Source organism: Marmota monax, unplaced genomic scaffold (genome assembly GCF_021218885.2).
Source record: "Marmota monax isolate L192 unplaced genomic scaffold, Marmota_monax_Labrador192_F-V1.1 WCK01_AAM20220418_F8-fsc00048, whole genome shotgun sequence".
Taxonomy (NCBI): Eukaryota; Metazoa; Chordata; class Mammalia; order Rodentia; family Sciuridae; genus Marmota; species Marmota monax.
The window spans coordinates 7,557,033-7,562,884 of NW_026694895.1; positions in this window are offsets into that span (position 1 = coordinate 7,557,033).

Below are 5,852 nucleotides of genomic sequence, written 5' to 3' on the forward strand. Positions count from 1 at the left end.
AGAGAAAGCTTATGTCTTAAGCTCTAATTTCAATTCAGGAATATAATTAATGTTCCCAAGGTCAGGTTCTTGCCTGGTAGAGGCCCCATGGGCTTCCCATGACCAAGAGGAGAGAATTAAGCAGAGAGAATCATCCCTGCAAGCCAGCTGGGCATCCCTGGTTCCCTCTCCCTGCCTCAGCCAAATCCTCTGCGTCCCCAAGCCCTGTTGTTATCTGCTATCAAGCAGAGCCAGAGGAAATTGATGGAGACAGTGCCAACATCAATATCCCCGAGGGTTCCCTTCTACCAACATTAGCTCTAAAGAGGCAGGTCTCATTCACAGTTAAAGCTATTGATTCTTTGTCCCTCCCTCAGGCCAGCCCTGTATTATGCTCCTTCTAGGGTCTGAGGGCTGTGTCTTTCACCAGTATGTTTCTTTTAGAACATTCATTTACAGAATCAAAGAAGAACTCTCCTGGGTATCCAGTTATCTTGCCAGGCCTGACCTGAAATACGGCTGGAAAATGCAGGCAGCTTTGTAAATAACAGATCTGACCTTCATCACTCGGCACTTCCTGGCATGCTTCTTGCTAGAAAAGACTATAAGAAAATTGAGAGCAAGTATTCCCATTCAATTGCTCACTCCTTCCCTGGGTATCGGTGTTTTAAATTCTCATACAGTGATGTGTAAATGATATTTGTGTTTTTCCTAAGTATATTCTCCTTAGTGAATATACTTTGAAATTAGTGGTTTGTGTCTTGGATAATTTATTTATTCATTTATGCAGGCAATTCAGTCATTCATGCAATTCACTCATTCATTCATTTATTCAACACCTGCTTATTATCTACTTATCTACTGCTTGCAAGGGACTGTGTCAAATGATGGAAGTTTCAGTATGTAACAAAACACACCAGGTCCCTGTCTTCATGATATCTACAGAATTAATAAAGCAGACATTAAGTAAAGAAATTCATTGGGAGGCTGAGGCAGGAAGATCGCATGTTCAAAGCCAGCTTCAGCAACTTAGCAAGGCCCTAAGCAACTTATGGAGACCCTGTCTCTAATTAAAATATTTTTTAAAAAAGGGCTGGGGATATGGCTCCGTGGTTATACTTCCTGGGATCAATCCCTGATATCAAAAACAAACAAACAAACAAAAAATCCCCAAACTTAAGTTTTAATTTTGCTATGTGATACCAGGAAAATATGCAGGGTACTTTAAGACAACACAACAATTTAGATAATGGAATTTGCAAGAAAAGAGATAATCAAGCTGGCATAGGTGTAGGCTGAGAACTTGATCTCCACCTGTCCTGTGTGGAGTCATTGGAGAGGAGGCCAGCTAAAGATGCATTAGAAATACAGGAGGACTCAGAAATAGCTTGTCTTATTTCATCAGCATAAGACAATATCAACTACATATTTTTTAAAATATTAATTTTTTAGTTTTTTTAGGTGGACACAATATCTTTATTTTACATTTATGTGGTTCTAAAGTTTGAACTGAGGGCCTCATGCATGCTACGTGAGCACTCTACCTGAGCGACAATCCCAGCCCCTCAACTACATTTTTATTTGGCATAAATATAAAATTTTTCAAATGTAATAATACCTGCTTGATTTTTAAGGATCAAAATATATAGTGTAGGCAATAGAGAAAATACAGAAGAAAAGAAGCAGTATCCCAATCACCTATAAACACTTTTCTTACCAGTCTTATGTTAAAAATGAAAATTATCTGTCTTCACTTTTTTTCTTGTATGTTTGCATGTATGTAAACACATATACACTTATACATCCATGTGTTTGTATAGGAATGTATACTTATATACATACACACCTATACATAAATAAAATATGTGTGTCTATATGTGTATCATATTACATAAAGGATTTATACTATTCATATTATCAGAAAACTTATGATAATTTTCCATTTAGCACACATAAAATTATTCTTGATACTTGAACAATATATAAATATAGATGAAAGGATAATCACATTTTAGTAATTCTACATTATTTCTAATGCATTTTATAGTTTTGCTTGTTTATGTTTAGCATGGAATTCATCCAAAAATTATCTTTGTACATTGTTTGCAGCAAGGTCACAATTTTGTTTTTCTCTCTTGAGTGATTGTCAGTATTCTCACATAGACATAGATGCTTCTTACAATCAATCTACTTTACTCCAGTGGTCTATTTATCCATGATTATGGCTGCCCAATTTTGTCTTATTAAGGTTGTATAGTGCTCTGATATCTTATAGGCAAGTGACCCCAAGAGTGGTATTAGGAGTATAGTTGCTGGAGCTAGGCCAAACTCCACCCCAAACACCAGACAGTAATCATTTACTTACCCGGCATGACATTGATGATCAGCATATTCTTACATCAGCATGAGACCGTCATCAGTGTATTTTAGTTGAGCATATGGTTAGAACTGACTGGGTGTTGACTGTTGGTGATACATGTACATAAAACCATGTAATCTTAAAGTGAAAAAGAAACTTGAATTTGAAATGTCATTTCTTTAAAATGATGTACTTTCTTACACATAATTGACTAGGATGCAATGGTGGCTTTAATAAAGTTACAATAAAGATGGTTTGTACAGTCTGATGACTATCCACTTCTGCTATGAAAAGGCTCATGTCTTTGGTATAAAATGCATATGTCTTGAGTTATGTTTTATGGTAGCAGCTCCGACTGTGGGCCTTTGGAGAAATAGAGGGGAACAGGAGGAAAATACACATTGGTGAATACTCTTAAGAGTAATGGTATATGTTATCTCCCAAAGTTGCCAGCCACAGAAGATGAAGGACAGAAAGTACTGTCCATTCTGTCTTGATCACTTGGAGAAATTACATTTGGCTGTGAGAACATTCTAAATCTGTCAGTTGGAAAAATGCCATGAGCAAAAACCTCTTGAATAAGTTAAAAGGAAACATTGGCAAATATTAATATTGTATTTCTGGAAAAAACATTATCAGACAAAACATGATGAGACTGGAGGCCTAGATGCTGATTCATCCAGTCAAGTAATTGTGTAGCAAAACAACCCTGAGGGATGGTATGAGCTGGTAAGGGAGACATTGATGGTACCAAATAAATGAAAGGCCACATCATTTTAGGGCAATTTAAATGGAAAAATTTCAAGAGAAGGATTTTTTTTTTTTTTTTGTACTGGGGATTGAACTCAGGAGCACTCCACCACTAAGCCACATGCCCAGACTTATTTTGTATTTTATTTAGACACAGTGTCTCAAGGCTTACTGCCTTGCTTTTGCTGAGGCTGACTTTGAACTAGCAATCCTCCTGTCTTAGCCTCCTGAGCCACTGGGATTACAGGCATGCGCAACCATGCCCAGCTGAAGAGAAGGATTTTTAAGTGTCAAATATCGACATCTCAGAGTGATATGACTGGTTCAGCCATAAGACATTTAACAAGAAAAAATATGATTTAACCTAGAAATAGTAGGTTACCCATCATAACAACACTATTCAACTTATTGAACACTGATTACTGATCACTACTATAAAGAATCATCTTTCTAGTAATCGGAACCTTTTTAATTTGCACTATCAGAGAAAGCCTTATTGGACAATTAAAGGAAGAAGCTGGGTACAATGCTGCATGTGTGTAATTCCAGCGCCTGGGGAGGCTGAGGCAGGAGAATCACAAGTTCAAGGCCAACCTCAGCCATTTAGTGAGATACTATCTCAAAATAAAAAGTAAAAAAGTTGGGTGTCTAGCTCAGTGGTAAAGCACCCGTGTGTTCAATCCCTGGTGCCAAAAAAATTAAAATTAAAAAATAAAGGAAGGAAACAGAGTCAGATAAGAGCCCAAGGTGACAATTCTCTCCTTCCCTCCCTCCCTTCCTCCTTTTTTGTTGTCTGTCTGTCTGTTTCTCTGTCTCACATACACATGCACACACACTCCTCAGGAGTCCATTCAGGAATTAATGCCAATTGTGCCAGTGTTATCCAACCTAAGTAACCAATGCCTCGGTTACTCTTCCTCTCTCTTTTCCTTCATTCACACACATAGTCCACGAAAACCTTCCCTGGTCAAGTTTTCACCATCAGTTTCTCCCCTGCGTTCCTGCTGTACCCATCCTTGTCTAGACCTTTTAATGATCTCAAGAATGGACTAATTAGTTTCCCTCTGTCTTTTTCCTTCTGATCCATGAACAACTTCATAGATTTCTCTTCTTAAATTGAAATCAGCACCCCAGCTTCAAACATCTGGAATGACCTTTTTTTTTTTTTTTGGTAACATAAAGACCGAATTCCTCATCCTGTCCTTCTGTGATCTGTTGGCAAAGCTGCTGCTCAGCTCATGTCAACCACTACTGCGCTACAGACCATTAGTGAAGCACCCCACTCTGCCCACTATTCCCCATACTTTGAGATGTCCACTCTTTCCTTTGTGTATTTATGGATTTCATTTCCCTTATTTGCTTTTTAAAAAATTTGAGCCCTTTCCTTTGAGGTCCAGTTCATATTCTACCTCTTTTTTATTATGTTTCTTAAACTTTCAAAATGTCATTGGAGACCCATTTAAATAACTGCATGTTGAGTTATATCGCTGGACACTTCTAATTCTTGAGAGTTTTGAAATATTAAGAAGGGCTGGAATCAGGAAGCTGGCCTATAAAGCTGCAAGTGGTTTTCTATCTCTGAGGTAGACACTCCAATTCAATTCAGTGGAAGATTGTTTTGAGATGTGGCCATCAATGGTTTTAATCAAATATTTCTAGCTCTTGGCCTTCTAATCATAACCAAGTGGAAGGGCACTTCTCTTCTCTCTTGGAGTTGGGTATGGCCACATGACTTGCTTTGGCAGTGAGTTGCGAATTTAAGTGACATGACACTTCTGTTTTTAGCTATCTTTGATTTTTTTAAGCCACTAAAATTCGGAGATGATGATGATGATGATGATGATGATTTTGCATAACCAAACCCATCCTGAATGATCTGTTTTATTTAAGAAAATTTCCAAAACTCACAAATTTCTCAAATATGGAAGGTGGCCATTCGTTATTTGGGGGCAATGAAAACATTATTTACTTAAATGATAGAGGGTGAGCTGATGAGCAAGTTTCTTGAGCATTTATAGCAGAAGATCAAGAGTGGAGAACCTCAGGGCCAGTTTTGAAGAGTCATTCCAGGACTTTGAAGATCAACTAAAACAGATGTGGCAAGTTCTTGGGAAGAGGACGCCCCACCCCCACCCCGCCATCTCCACAGCAACTGGAACTGCTGTGATACATGGAGGGAGGAATTTTTGCAGCATCGAAAGCACTGTCTCCTGAAGAGTAGCAGCAGCAGGCTGACAATGCACCCTAGCAGACAAGTTATAAAGCAGTGACATTAGCCGAGGGAGCTGCAGCCACAGAGAAAAATCAAGACAGTGAGAAGTGAGTTTAGCAAATGCTCTCCTGTGAGTAAAACTGAAGTAATTCCCTAAGGATGCCCAGGAATAATTTAAGGATACTGTGTCATTGGAAGTTTGAGCCAAATGTCATTTAGACCATAAAGGAAAATTGTCCTCATTTATTACTAGATAAACCATGTTTGTTCTATGAACACAATTATGATTTATCAAGTTTATTTATCATTCTTATTAGTTTATAATTATTGTTTTTAACTTTGAACAAAAATCTTGACTTCACAAAAACATTTATTAGTTCTTTGGAGGCCAGGATAATATTTTTAGCATACAATGGACATTTAGAAGATGATTTAATATTGATAAAAAAGTTGTAACAGAAGGTTAGTTTGAGGCCAAAAAAAAGCATTCTAATTTTATTTTAAGTAGAAATGTTTTATTTTAGGATAAAAATGTGTCTCTAGTAAATTAAG